Source organism: Budorcas taxicolor, chromosome 2 (genome assembly GCF_023091745.1).
Source record: "Budorcas taxicolor isolate Tak-1 chromosome 2, Takin1.1, whole genome shotgun sequence".
Classification (NCBI taxonomy): domain Eukaryota; kingdom Metazoa; phylum Chordata; class Mammalia; order Artiodactyla; family Bovidae; genus Budorcas; species Budorcas taxicolor.
Genome location: NC_068911.1, coordinates 171,332,171 through 171,347,029, shown reverse-complemented (window position 1 = coordinate 171,347,029; position 14,859 = coordinate 171,332,171).

Genomic DNA, 14,859 nt, shown 5'->3' with positions numbered 1-14,859 from the left:
CCATGAAATTAAAAGATGCTTACTCCTTGGAAGAAAAGTTATGACCAACCTAGATAGCATATTCAAAAGCAGAGACATTATTTCGCCAACAAAGGTCCATCTAGTCAAGGCTATGGTTTTTCCAGTAGTCATGTATGGATGCGAGAGTTGGACTGTGAAGAAAGCTGAGCGCCGAAGAATTGATGCTTTTGAACTGTGGTGTTGGAGAAGACTCTTGAGAGTCCCTTGGACTGCAAGGAGATCCAACCAGTCCATTCTGAAGGAGATCAGTCCTGGGTGTTCTTTGGAAGGAATGATGCTAAAGCTGAAACTCCAGTACTTTGGCCACCTCATGCAAAGAGTTGACTCATTGGAAAAGACTGATGGTGGGAGGGATTGGGGGCAGGAGGAGAAGGGGATGACAGAGGATGAGATGGCTGGATGGCATCACCAACTCGATGAACGTGAGTTTGAGTGAACTCCGGGAGATGGTGATGGACACGGTGGCCTGGCGTGCTGCAATTCATGGGGTAGCAAAGAGTTGGACACGACTGAGCGACTGAACTGAACTGAACTGAAAATAAAGTTTGTCACTGTTTCCATCGTTTTCCCATCTATTTGCCATGAAGTGATGGGACCAGATGCCCTTTTTAGTTGTTTGAATATTGAGTGTTAAGCCAGCTTTTTCACTCTCCTCTTTCACCTTCATCAAGAGGCTCTTTAGTTCCTCTTCACTTTCTGCCATAAGGGTGATATCATCTGCTTATCTGAGGTTATTGATATTTCTCCCAGCAATCTTGATTCCAGCTTGTGCTTCATCCAGCCTGGCATTTTGCACGATGTACTCTGCATATAAGTTAAATAAGCAGGGTGACAATATACAACCGTGACGTACTCTTTTCCCAATTTTGAACCAGTCCATTCACTTTCATGCATTGGAGAAGGAAATGGCAACCAACTCCAGTGTTCTTGCCTGGAGAATCTCAGGGACGGGTGAGCCTGGTGGGCTGCCATCTGTGGGGTCGCACAGAGTCCAACACGACTGAAGCAGCTTAGCAGCAGCAGCAGCATTGTTCCATGTCCAGTTCTAACTGTTGCTTCTTGACCTACATACAGGTTTCCAGGAGGCAGATAAGGTGGTCTGGTATTCCCATCTCGGAGAATTTTCCACAGTTTGCTGTGATCCATATAACCAAAGGCTTTAGCATAGTCAATGAAGCAGAAGTAGATGTTTTTCTGGAGTTCTCATGCTTTTTCGATAATCCAACATATGCTGGCAATTTGATCTCTGGTTCTTCTGCCTTTTCTAAATCCAGCTTGAACATCTGGAAGTTCAAGTACTGTTGAAGTCTGGCTTGGAGAATTTTGAGCATGACCTTGCTAGCATGTGAAATGAATGCAATTGTGTCGTGGTTCGAACATTCTTTGGCATTGCCTTTCTTTGGGATTGGAATGAAAATTGATCTTTTCCAGTCTTGTAGCCACTGCTGAGTTTTCCATAGTTGCTGGCATACTGAGTGCAGCACTTTCACAGCATCATCTTTTAGGATTTGAAATAGCTCAGCTGGAATTCGATCACCTCCACTAGCTTTGTTCATAGTGATGCTTCTTAAAGGCCGCTTGACTTCGCACTCCAAGATGTCTGGCTCTATCTTAGAATTGCTGCAATAACCATTACAAGAGTCTACAACCTCCAAAGAAATAGAGGCGAGGGTTAGGGAGATCAATCCAAAAAAATAATGTTTTTTAAAAAAAAAAACACACAGAGGGGGAAAGTACAACAAATATAGTGCATATTACAAGATGAGAGAAATAAATAAAAATATATCAATCTCAGTGAATGAGCTAAATTCTCCAATTCAGAGTTAAAGGATATCACGCCAAATGAAAGAACAAAAGCCAGCAATGTTCTATGTACAAAAGACAGATCTAAAACATACGAACACAGACTGACAAAGTTCGGAAAAAGAAATACTAGGCAAAAAATAAATAGAAAGGAAAAAATAACTATAGTAAGAGGAAAACCAACACTAGAGATAGAGAGGGTCACTGCTGCTGCTGCTGCTGCTGCTGCTGCTGCTGCTGCTGCTAAGTCGCTGCAGTCGGTCACTACAGGATGATAAAGCTCAGTTCGCCACAGACAGAAAGCACATTTATGCTCTAATAATACAGCCTCAACGTACTACAGGGAGAAATGGACAAATCCATCATCTCACAGTGGAATATTTTAACACAAATTGTGAAATTTGTAATAGTCATTGATAGGTCAAATAAACAAAAATTCAGTAAGGACATGGAGATTTAAATGATACAATTAATAAGCTCTATATGTTCCAGTCATCTCTTTGTCTGTCCCCACACTCTATCCCTACTTCACTGTTTTAATTGCCGTAGAATTAAATAAACCATCTCTTAAGTAACCCACTCCAGTGTTCTTGCCTGGAGAATCCCAGGGACAGGGGAGCCTGGTGGGAGGCCATCTATGGGGTCACACAGAGTCGGACACGACTGAAGTGACTTAGCAGCAGCAGCAGCAAGCTCATGCTTGTCACACAGAAAGTGCTTACTAGATGTTAGTGATAGCAGCAGCTTATTGTGTAACTTTGGTCAAGCCACTCAACCTGTGAGCCTCAGCTACCACTTCAAAAAGTGACCATAATAATAAATTATTTTCCCAAGTTTCTTTGCAAACAGGATGAGCGTAATGTTTGTGAAGATATTTCGTGAAATATGGAGGAAAACATAAATGAAGGAATCGTTGCTCTCACCAGTTAACTAGTATTACAGAGCACCAAGTGCCAAGATAAATAACATCAGAGCACTCACCAGGTAGAGCAGCAGTGCTGAGGATGTCCAGAGGGTGCACGGTTATGGTAAGCAGTGGTGTGGACCCCTGGGCTATTGGACCTGGGGGCAAGGCTGGCAGATGGAGGCCAATCAGGAAAGCGTCTAAAAGGGCGAAGGCTGCCCTCTGGTGGATATTGTTGTTCAGTCACTCAGTCCTTGAGAGCAGGTGTCCACCACAAACCACCTGCAGCCCTCAAATTCACTGCCCCGTACACATTCAAGGAGCAGCTCCTTCAGGAATCCTCTGGCCCTCTTCCTGAGGGAATTCAGGAAGGAATGTCAGTGGCAAGAGCCACAGCTCCCACCGCTGCGGCCTCTCTGGTGATCTCCCGCCTCCATTACCCTTGCCACATTCCCCTCGAGCCTCAGCGACCATGCAGTGGCTCACTTGGTGGCATGATCCAGACCCTCAGGGTGCCTGAGCCCCTGGTCACCATGCCCTTCTCAAGCCAGGGTTATCTTTGTTGTTGTTATTACTGTTGTTGTTCAGCTGTTCAGTCGTGTCCAACTCTTTGTGACCTCATGGACTGCAGCATGCCAGGCTTCCCTGTCCTTCACCATCTCCCAGAGTTTGCTCAAACTCATGTCCACTGAGTCAGTGATGCCATCCAACCATCTCATCCTCCGTCACCCCCTTCCCCTCCTGCCCTCAATCTTTCCCAGCATCGGGGTCTTTTCCAATGAGTTAGCTCTTCAAATCAGGTGGCCAAAGTATAGGAGCTTTAGCATCAGTCCTTCCAATGAATATTCAGGGAGCTTAACCAGCCATTTACAGTTGCAGCTGGGCTGGGGACTACCAAGAAGCAGCCAAGTAAATCATCTTGGATCCACAGTTACTCCTCCGTGCCCCCATGGAGCAGCCTATTCGCAATCAGGTTGAACACTCCTGCCAGGATAGTAAGCTCGCTTCTTGACTTCTGGTCCCTGGATACAAGGAATCCAAAGCACCCAGGAAACAGACATAGCTTAGCATTCAGTATAACTTTTTTGGGCAAAAGTGTGCCCCTTTTGAGAACCAGGACCCTGAACCCTGCAGAGTGGCCAAGCTGGTAAGCAGGAGGTCTCCAGGGGATTATCAGAGTAAGGGTAAGTGGAGTCACTCATGCTTCACCCCCGCAGTTCCTATATGCCTGTATTCTTCCTTAAAGGGACATAGCACCATGAAGGTCTTTGATTCAACCCGTGCTTTGGCACCCTGGAGAAGGAAATGGTAACCCACTCCAGGATTCTTGCCTAGGAAATTCCAAAAACAGAGGAACCTGGCGGGCTACAGTCCATGGGGTTGCAAAGAGTCGGCCACGACTAAGCACATCAGCACACGCTTTGGAGCAAGTACTGCCCGTCAGAGTTCCATTTGGGCTAGAACTACTTTATACCCTCACCTCTCTCAATCACTAGACGTGGGCCACTCCCCAAGACGATGTGACCCTTGGGGAGGGGGACTCCCAGCAGCCGAGACAGACCTGAAGGAGGTGCCAGCCGTAGGCGTCAACTAACTGCAACTAACTGGTGGGGGGATTGAGCCCTTCCCCAAGGGCGCATTATGAGTAAAGGACTCAAGAGTATCCACACGTCCCTTCCCCCTCCCCCACCAACCCACACACCTTTTTCCTTAAACTTGCTGTCCCCACGGTCCCAAGATGATAGACTAGTCCTAAGAATCACATCCAGAGAAGCAAAGGGGCCTTTTCCTCCAGTGCCTCCTTGAGAGTGAGGAAGCCCTTCCGAGGACACTTCATCAGACTTCCCCTCCTCTGTCACTGACCAGAAGGAAACTGCATGGTTCTGGAAGGGCTTCTAGGGGCTAAAATTCGTATCACTCTGGTCCCAAGGCCCATCCTCTCAAGAAATTCTCTGGTCCCCTTCACAGTCCCTCCAGGGGCTCTTCAGCATTCATTCATGAAATGAATGTATTGAGCACCCACTGGGCACTGCTACTGTTCCAGGTGTTTGGGATATATCCACGAACCAAACACAGATTCCTGCCTCCATTGAACTTACATTTGTGTGTGTGTGTGTGTGTGGCAAGGGGCAGGTGAGGGGCTGATATTTATGAGCATAAACAAGTAAATTATTCAGTATGTTAGAATGTGGTAAGTTTTTTAAAAAGCCAAGAAGGAGCAACGAAAAAGTGCTGTGCTGTGTTCCTTCTTAAGCTGTGTCCATGGACCCATGGACTGGAGCCCGCCAGGCTCCTCTGTCCATGGGATTCTCCAGGCAAGAGTACTGGAGTGGGTTGTCATTTTCTCCTCCAGGGGATCTTCCCCACTCGAGGATCCAACCCAAGTCTCCTGCATTGGCAGGTGGATTCTTTACCACTGAGCTGCCTGGGAAGTCCCAAAGGAAAGTAGAGCAGAGTAAAAAGGATCGACATGTACACCCTACTATATAGAAAGCAAATAACCAGCAAGGACCTACTCTATGAACTTCCCTGGGGGCTCAGAGGGTAAAGCATCTGCCTGCAATACAGGAGACCTGGGCTTGATCCCCAGGTTGGGAAGATCCCCTGGAGAAGGAAATGGCAACCCACTCCAGTACTCTTGCCTGAAAATATTCCATGGACGGAGGAGCCTTGTGGCTACAGTCCATGGGGTCGCAAAGAGTTGCACACGACTGAGCAGCTTCACTTCTCACCTTCTGTATAGCACAGGGAACTCAATACTCTGCCATGACCTGTGTAAGAAAAGAATCTAAAAAACAGTGGATATGTGCATAGCAGATTCACTTTGCTGCACAGCAGAAACTAACATACCATTGTAAATCAACTATACTCAAACAAAAATTAATTTTCAAAAAAGGATTGGGAATGCTGCAGAAAGGGGCTGACTGACCTAGTAAACTTAGTAAAGGTCAGGGGAGGTCTCGCTGGGTGAGATATCAATAAAGTCCTAAAGGAAGTGAAAGAGGCATCAAAGCGGAGACCTAGAGACAGGGCATTCCAGGCAGAGGGTCAAAGGCCCTGAGGTGGATGTAGTCAGTGGGTTCAAGGAACAGGCCAGAGGCCAAAAATACCTTGGGCAAAGTGAGTGTGAGGGAGAAGAGTAGGCCATCGGGCCAGAGAGCCAGCAGGGCCAGGTCATGGAAAGCCTTGCAAGTCAGTGAGATCTCTGGCTTTCTCTCGAGTTAAATGAGGAGACTTTTTTTCTGGGATTTGAGCAGATAAAGTGACAGGATTGACTTAGGTTTTTAAAGGACTGATCAAACTGTTATGCTGAGAGCAAACTATTACGGATGAGGTTAGAAGAAGGGAGACTTAGGGACTTCCCTGGTGATCTAGTGGTTAAGACTTTGCCTTCCAAGGCAGGAGGTGTGGGTTCGATCCCTAGTTGGGAAGCTAAGATCCCACATACCTCTCAGCCAAAAAATCAGAACTTAAGACAGTAGCATATTCAATAAATATTTTTTTAAATGATCCACATTAAAAAAAAATTTTTTTTTAAAGAAGAAGAAAAAGGGAGACTTACAGACCATTGCAATAATCCAACTAAGAGATGGTGATAGCATGGACCAGGATGGTCAGAGTGGAGGAAGATAGAAGTGATTAAATCTGGAGAGTTTCCACGGTGGTCCAGTGGCTAGGACTCCACGCTCCCAAAGCAGGTGGCCTGGGTTCAGTCCCTGGTCAGGGAACTAGATCCCACAGTGTCACAACTAAGACCCAGCATAGTCAAATGTATAATTAAAAAAAAAAAAAAGATTAAATCTCATGTCTTCTGAAGATGGAGCCAGTAGATATTGCTGATAAATGAAACATGGAATGTCAGAGAGAGAGAGATGTCCAAAATTACTCCAAGGTTTTGGCCTGAGCAATTAATTGGAAGGACACAGGGATAGAGAGGGATCGACTTAGAAAGGCAGTAGTGAGAGAGATATGGGGGAACAGGAGATAGATCAGTAGTTTCGTTTTGCACTCGTTGATTAGATATTAGCATCCATTCAAAGCTAATGTTCAGTAACCCCTAAAGGTCTGGCTTTTCCCGTCCCCCTTTCTTGGAGAAAGATTCCCAGCATACACTTGTGGCAGTGCCACGAAGTCCTCCCTGAAGGGACCTGGCCTCCTAGGACTTCAGGTCTGTGAACCGGCTTAGACATGGAAATTAGCCGACAGGTTGAGATGCTCCATTTTGACAATTTAAGTTAGGCTCCTGGCCATAAGACGTAGCTTTGTTGTCGTTGTTGTCTTCCTGTTATGTAACTCTATCATATTTATTCAGTTGCTTTTCTGTTTCATTCCTAGAGACACTCTGATCAAAGATTGCTACAAGCCAAAAGAGTCTAATTATCACTTCATCCTGCCACAGGGAGCAGCGTCTCTGGCAGTTCAGCCACTTTTCCTGTGTTCCTCTAGGATCCTGTCATCTCCAGTGAAGTCAGGGAGCCCATTTCGGGGGCACCTCTTTCCATATCCAAACCACAGAGGACATCCACCATAACACTTTTCAGGGTCACTGATGCTGCTGTCTCTCATGCTTATCTCAGCACCTCGGTGAAAAACTACCCTTTGAGTGCCCTTGGGAATGTCCTTGGTGAGAATAGGGAGTATGTGCAATTTCATGTGCTAAATCTCCTCCAACCTTCCTATCTTTTTAATATTTATTTGTTGATTTGACAGTGCCGGAGTTGTATCACACCAGATCTTGGCTCTTCATTTCAGCATGCAGGATCTCTCTTTTTCAGTTGGGTCATGCGGGATCTAATTCTCCCACTGGGGAGGGAATCCAGGCCCTCTGTGTCAGGAGCACAGAGTCTTAGCCACTGGACCACCAGGAACGTCCCAACAGTCCTATCTTTTTAGACATCAGACACATTCACCAGGTAAATGCTGATATCTCAGCCTCACTGAATATGGGTCATGTTGAGTACTAGGTTCAGTCAACTGAATAAGCCAACTATGACAGCTACTTTCAGCTGCAAGAGATAACATGTTAAATCTAAAATCTCCAGGAAGGGCATTCAGAGCAGCAAAGTCAGCCTGAACCAATGTTGCAGTCTTTCCTCCCTGACTCCACCCCAGCTCTACTCAGTTAGATTCTCCAAGGGTGGAGACCTGGTGTTGGTCTTGTTAACAAGCCCCCAGGGAGTTCCCTAATGGTCCAGTGATTAGGACTAAGTGCCTTCACTGCCAAGAGCCAAGGGTTCAATCCCTGGTTGGGGAACTAAGATCCCCCAAGCTGCCCAACATGGTCAAAAAAAGAGAAAAAGCATTTCAGGTAAACTTCATGGACCAAACTGGAATCCACCCTAGGAATAGTTTTGGGGAACCAATGGTCTAATCTACTTTTCTCTTTTTAACACATCAGAACCTAAGGCCAGAGAGAGGAAGTGACTTGCTCCGGACCAAAAGTGAGTTCATGTCCAAGTCAAGACCATAACTCTGGCCTCCTGACTATGGGAATTTCTGCTGCTCTTCTAGGCCAGCTTTACCACAAACCTGGAGGGATCTGGTCAGCACACCTGAGAAGTTAGGGTGGAGCTGGGTCAGAATGGTAGGCAAACCAAGGCTGCACCTATTCAACGCTACAGGCACTGTGAGGAAGGGACCTAGTTTGGGAGAGAATGATGGGTTTCCTTCTGGTTGATTTTGTTTGTAAGTGACTAAAAAAATCAATCCCACCAAAAAGAAACAAATGTATTGGCTTACACAGTGTAAAGCCCATATGTAGGTATGCTTTAGGCATGATGAGATACGGAGGCTCCGCTCATCAAGGTTGGTTTTCATTATCTCTCATCTCTGTTGACTCTGTTCTCGGGCAGACTGTCCTCTCAGGGATCTGTCTACACAGGTTTCTGCACAGCAGAGAAGAGGGGGAAGCTTTGTTTCAGCCATCGAAGCAAGAGTCCCTTAGCTATAATCAAATTAAACGAAGTGCTGTAAGCCAGAGAGATGTGATAGATTCTTTGGACCCAGACTGAGATCAAGGGCCCCTCTGAGTCGTGGTACCGCACTCTGGAAAGACAAGGACTGGGTGTGGGAGAAAAAGTGGCCAAGATCAGGGCAAAAGAGCCAGGAGAAAGATGAGTAACTGCTGAACGGCAAAAAGTACAGATGTTCCCAGGCCTGGGAACGATGGGGAACCTGACAACGGCCATGGAGAAGGCGACAGCTATAATCCAGTGGTGATATTAAGGTGTTGCTTATAATGCTGTGGTGACGTGAGAGGTGGTGTTCATAATGTCCACCTCTTGGGGTGTCTGCCCAGCCTTCAAACTCCACCTTCTCTGGAAATTGCCCTCCTCACATATAAAAGGGTAGGTCCTAGACTTCGCTGGTGGTCCAGTGGTTAAGAACCTGCCTGCCAATGTAGGGGACACAGGTACGATCCCTGGACCAAGAGGCTCCTACATTTTGTGGAGCGACTAAGCTCATGTGTCACAACTACTGAGCCTGCGCTCTAGAAACTGGGATCCGCAACTACTGAGCCCGTGTGCTGTAACTACTGAAGCTCACACATGTAAGGCCTGTGCTCAGCAACAAGAGAAGCCATTGCGATGAAAAACCCACACATGGCAACAAAGAATAAGCCCTTCCTCACCACAACTAGAGAAAGCCTGCTCAGCAACGGAGACCCAGCACAGCCAAAGTTAAATTAATACATATTTTTTAATAAAAATAAATAAATAAAAGTGTATGTTAACATCAGGGCTTCCCCAGTGGCTCAGCAGTAAAGAATCTGCCTACAATGAGGGAGCCACAGGAAACGTGGGTTCAATCCCTGGGGTCGGGAAGATCCCCTGGAAGAGGGCATGGGTACCCCCTCCTGTATTCTTGCCTGGAGAATCCCATGGAGAGAGGACACTGGCTACACAGTCCATAGGGTCGCAAAGAGTTGGACAGGACTGAAGCGACTTACCATGGCTCAGAATGTTAATATCAAGTATGTTCACTGTGATACAGGACCTCCATGACCATAGCTCAGTGCCACTGTTACAAGTGGTCAGAGTTGCTCCTGCCCATTAGGGGGTCCTTGATATCTAAAAGTACCCCAAAAGTCATTTATTAAGGACCACATGGGCATCTGCCACTTGGGACCCAGTGCTCCGCGCTGCACAGAGTAAGGCAAAACCCTCAACATCTGCTCAGACCTAACTGCACTCAGCCCCAGGGAAATAAACGCACTTCTCCACTTCTCCTGCCTCTCCTCCAAACAAAAGACGGTTGCATCCCAGTGCCGGTAGGTTTGCACTGCTGCTGAAATTGCTGACAGCCACTGCTTGGAGTGTGGGGGAAGACTGGCGAAAGCCCTTAGGTAAGAGAAAATACAAATTAATTAGCTTGTCAAATCCTTCCTCTCAGAGCACATTAATGCACAGATTCGTGCGTAAGGGGGTATTGTTTCCGAGCAAGGGCTCAGCATCCATTTTCTTGCTTCACTTCGTGTTCCAGCGGGGAGCATGGTGTCTGCAATAGTAGCATATGATGGCTGAGGAACATTCTGCAATGTTAAACAATACATTTTGCACTTAAATTTGTAAATGCAGGCAAGACATTACATGCAAGAAGCCTGGTGCCAATTCTATACTGTTATGAATCTAGACATTGCTGTATGAGATGGTAACAATTGTGATGCAAGAGACAGGGATTTATATAATGCCATTACAATAAATTATAATATGTTCTATGCTAATGATAATTTATTATATACACACCATTTAAATGTTTGCACATGTTATGTAACATTCATAGCTCATCTCTAAATTTAAGTATTGTTTTCAGAATTTAATTTTTTTAAAAAGATTTTTTCAATGCTAATTGCTATTACCTCCACACATCAGTTACCCCAAATTGAAATTTTAAAAAACTAAAAAAAAAGAAAAAAGACTGAAGATTGTCTAATTAGGCATTACTATCAGTAGAATACAAATTACGTGAATTTTTAATTATTTAATTAAATTGATCATTTAATTGTGTTGTGTTATTGAGCAACACAATTGATCATTTTCCTGAAATCAAAGCAAGAAAAATAGGTTTTATGGAATGAAGATATAATAATATATGAATTATCACATCTTTGTTTTTTCACTCATCTAATATTGCTGCCCCTTTAACAAAATACCTGTACATCCTTAATGATAATTAGATACAGTCATCTTTGGTACTTTGCTGAGGTTCTCTGTATAAAAAAGCAAAACAAAACAAAACATTTTTCAGAGTGTCTTTATGAAGGTCTATTTGTCAACGTAGGAGGATAGATCTGTCACTGCTTTCTGGGAGAAGCCCCTGATTCCCTTCCACATGTTCCGCTATTTCCCTTAGTGGAGACTGGATGTTCCTGGTGCTCAGTCTAAAGGTGAAAACAGTGGCGGAAGGTGGAATGCTGGAGATGGGGGTAAGGATGATGACCAAGGAGTAGCAGGTGAATACGGCTGGAGCAGAATGCAGTCGGGGCCTCCCTCCTTCCAGTCCTGGCTCAGGGTCCTGAAGACGAAGTCCTGTCCAACCAACAGAGAAGCGAAGTAGGCGGACAGGCGAGCAGGGAGGGCCGATTTGCGCGACCCGAGGGGTAGAATCGAGGCAGGCAGGGCGGCTCAGCCTGTCAGAGCCGGCTCCGGAGTCCCAACTCGACCCTCCTTAAGCCGCGTGACGATAGGTGAGCCACTCGGCCTCCCTCCCTGCCTCGGCTTCCTCACTGACTCCACGCAGGGTTTTGTAAGGAGTAGGTGAGGTACCACTGAGAGTCAGACCCAGAGCCGAGAGCTTAGAACAGAGCAATCACTCAGTCTGGCTTTTGTTCTTCCAACTCTGTTGTCAGTTCCTGACAGCAGATATCCGATTTTCTTCCCGTGGTTCGTTGGCGACTTGTAGGTGCTCCGGGGGAAAAACGTTTAAGGACACCTCCCTAGGAGGGAGGGGGCGCGGGCGCCGGGCTATTGTTGCGGCTGAGATTCTTTCCGAAACGGAAAGCCCTGAATTAGGGGACCGCAGCTCTAATCTCTGTAGGGCTCGCCAGCTGCCGGCGGAGGCGGGGCGGGGATGGGGATAGGGGGCCCCTTCTGTGGGTGCTGGGGCATCACAGAAGCTAGCCTGAGCCCCGCCCTCTCTCCCTGAACCCTCCACGTTTGATCGAACCCCATTCCCTGCTCTGAGCCCCCCACCTCTTCTCTGACCGCCCCCCTTCTCTCACTGAGCCTGCCTTTGCTCCGTGTCACCATCATCTCACAACCTCGCGCATCCCACCCCCAACAGAAATCCCCTGCAGACCCCAAATCGGTGCACTTCCTCTTTGAAAGCTCCCCACCTCACCCCAGGGGCAGAGCGAATGCTGCACCCCCTCCCATGGCCCCGGCTTTGTTCATCTTCTGTTACATCAGGCTGCTCTGCCCAGGAGCTGTGATCAGTCCTTCACACCTCTGTTCACACCCCACCCCACCCCCCTGCAGCAGGCCGAGCTCCCGGAAAGCAAAAGCCAGGTCTGACCCATCTGCAGACCCCTGAGCAGAGGGCAGTGTTCAAAACGACTTGTTGAAAGTGGCTGAGAGTGAGGCTAAGGGATTAGGAAAAAAAAAAAAGAGAGAGAGAGGGATTTGGGCCAGAGGTGTCAGCTAGGTGTTGGAGGACAAGACCTAAGAGGTCAGGACTCCTGCCATTTACCAGCACCTGAGGCCCCAGGTGCTTTTCTCAGGCACCACTTCATGCCACACTTAAAGCTGGGTTTTTTCCATTTACACAGAAGGGAACTCAGAGAGGTTAAGTTCTTGCTTCAGGCAACACAGCCAGTGAGGGATGGGCCAGGTTTAGAATCAAAGACACCATCACACACTTCTGCCCTGGGACAGTGTAGATCTGGGGCTTAAAGGTGGATCTGAAGGGTAACTCCTGATTTCCAGCACTCGCTGGAGCTGTGCCCCTACCCTCCCACCACCCTCTCCTGGAAGGAGCCAGTTCTGACTCAGGCCCATTCCCATCTATCCTCATCCTCGGGGTGATCCAGGAAGGAGCTCAGAGTCAGGAAGGAAACGTCCCTCAGATTTGGCCTCCCCCTCAACCAAGGCCCTGGCTCTGGGGCCGGAAGGAATCACTTTAGGGCTCTCCCAGGGGACCCATGACCAAAAAGAGAGGCGATCCCGTTCAAGTCAAGTGTGGCCAAGATACAGGCAGGGCAGGCAGCTGGAGCCCCACCTCATGATGTCCACCCCCCACCTCTTAGAGGGCTGACTCTTTCAAGGGCTCTCTCACTCACAAACCCAATCCTGTCTGACCTTGACATCATGACTCTGCTCTCCAGGATCCTGACCTCCTGGGACAGACTACTGTCACCTCTCAGACTGGGAGCTCCTGAGAGCAGGCTCTTTGACCAAACCCCATCTAGACCCATGGGGGCAGGGCTGTGTCTCCCCTCTCGGACTGGGGGCTCCCGGGCCTAGGACTGTGTCTCCCCAACTCTTGACCACTCCTAAGGGGAGGTGGGCTCACTTCCACTCACCCTCGTCAGATCGGGGGCCACTCCAGGGCAGCGACCTGCATTGACTCAGAAGGCCCCTCTATCTGTAACCTGGTGTCTGGCCAGAGCTGAGAAGGAGGCCCCTTGCCTGCCCTTCTTCCCAACCCGGATGGTCCTTTAAGACCAAAAGGATGGGGGTTGTATAAGAGTCAGACACAACAGCCCCATCCTCCCCCTCCTTCACAGGCCAGGTTTCCTGCCATTGACAGCATCCCAGCTGGGCTCTGCCCGGCCTCATGCTTAACCCCTTCAGGGCCAGATCTCAGGGCTACTGGGCACCCCACCTTCATCCGTAAAACCAGGAGAATGAAAGTCCCTATTTCATTGGGTGGTTTTGAGGATTAAATGTCTTAATCACTGTGCGAAGTACTTAGAACAGTGCCTAGCATGTATCAGTCTCTTAATACACGTTAACTAGTATTCCTCATTGTGTGAACTTGATAAATCATTTCACCTGAGTCTCATTCTCTTCAGCAGTCCAATGGAGAAAATAATAAACCTACTTCTGAAACGTAGTCCTGGGGATGAATTCTGATCAGGTACATTAGAGCATTTTGTAGAGCATTGTAACAACACAGTATGGATGAACAACAACAAAAAATACTCCCTTTAACTAGGTAATAAAATTCGTTACCAGGAGATGGGCCTTGTAGTTTTCAGACTTATTACCTTACTTGCCAGGCTGAGGGTGCAGTGGAAAGAGTGGATTTGGGGTTGGAATTAGGCACCCCCGATCCTGTTTCCTTGCCTATCAAGTGGGACGGTCACCCCTGCTGGGTCTGCTGTTTAGGGTCTTTGTGGAGGACAAAGGAGATCAGAGAGCAAAGGCACGAACATGCTTTGCAAACATTAAAAAGTGCTAGAAGGGAGGGAAAGAGATTTGTGAAAAGTCAGGAGGGGTGCAGGGACCCCTTGGCAGGGGCACTAGTCTTGGGGCTCTGGGTACTGCAGAGTTTTCCCAGTGGGGAGAGAGGAGGAGGTGCACTCCTGGAACCAGCATTGTGGGGACAGGACTCCCACCTTAAGAAGTGAGGTGTCAAATAATAAACTAGGCCAGCTCTAGAAGTCCCCGAAGGGGGCAAAGAGGGAAAGAGGTCCTTTCCCCAGGCTTGGACCCATCCCTTCATTACCCTCTTCCCAGCCAATTCCATTTGCCATCAGAGGATCTTGGGCAGAGGCCCCTCCAGTGGGCTCCCTTGTGACCTTCCTGCCAAGACTTGTTGGGAGGGGCTCACCCTGCGTATCTGGCGGCACCCCTGTCCCCACTTTTAGGCTGCAGATTCCTGGCCTCACCCCTAGGGAGAGCAAGCTTGACACCTTTCACACACGCAGGCCAGGGCAGATCTAAACCTGCTCCAGAGGGAAAAAGCATGGTGAACTAGAACCCTGCCCTGCCTTCCCATCTGAAAGAAGAGCATCCACCAAGGCCCAGCAGAGCGGGCTGACTCCACGTGAATAACTTGTCCCCACCCCAGGCCTCTGGAGGAAGCTGGGGAACCAGAGACCTTGTTTGGGCTGGCTGTGCCCCAAGCTTACTGTGCCTCTATGCAAACCGCTTAACCTGCCAGGGCCTGTGTGACCATTGGCTAAATAA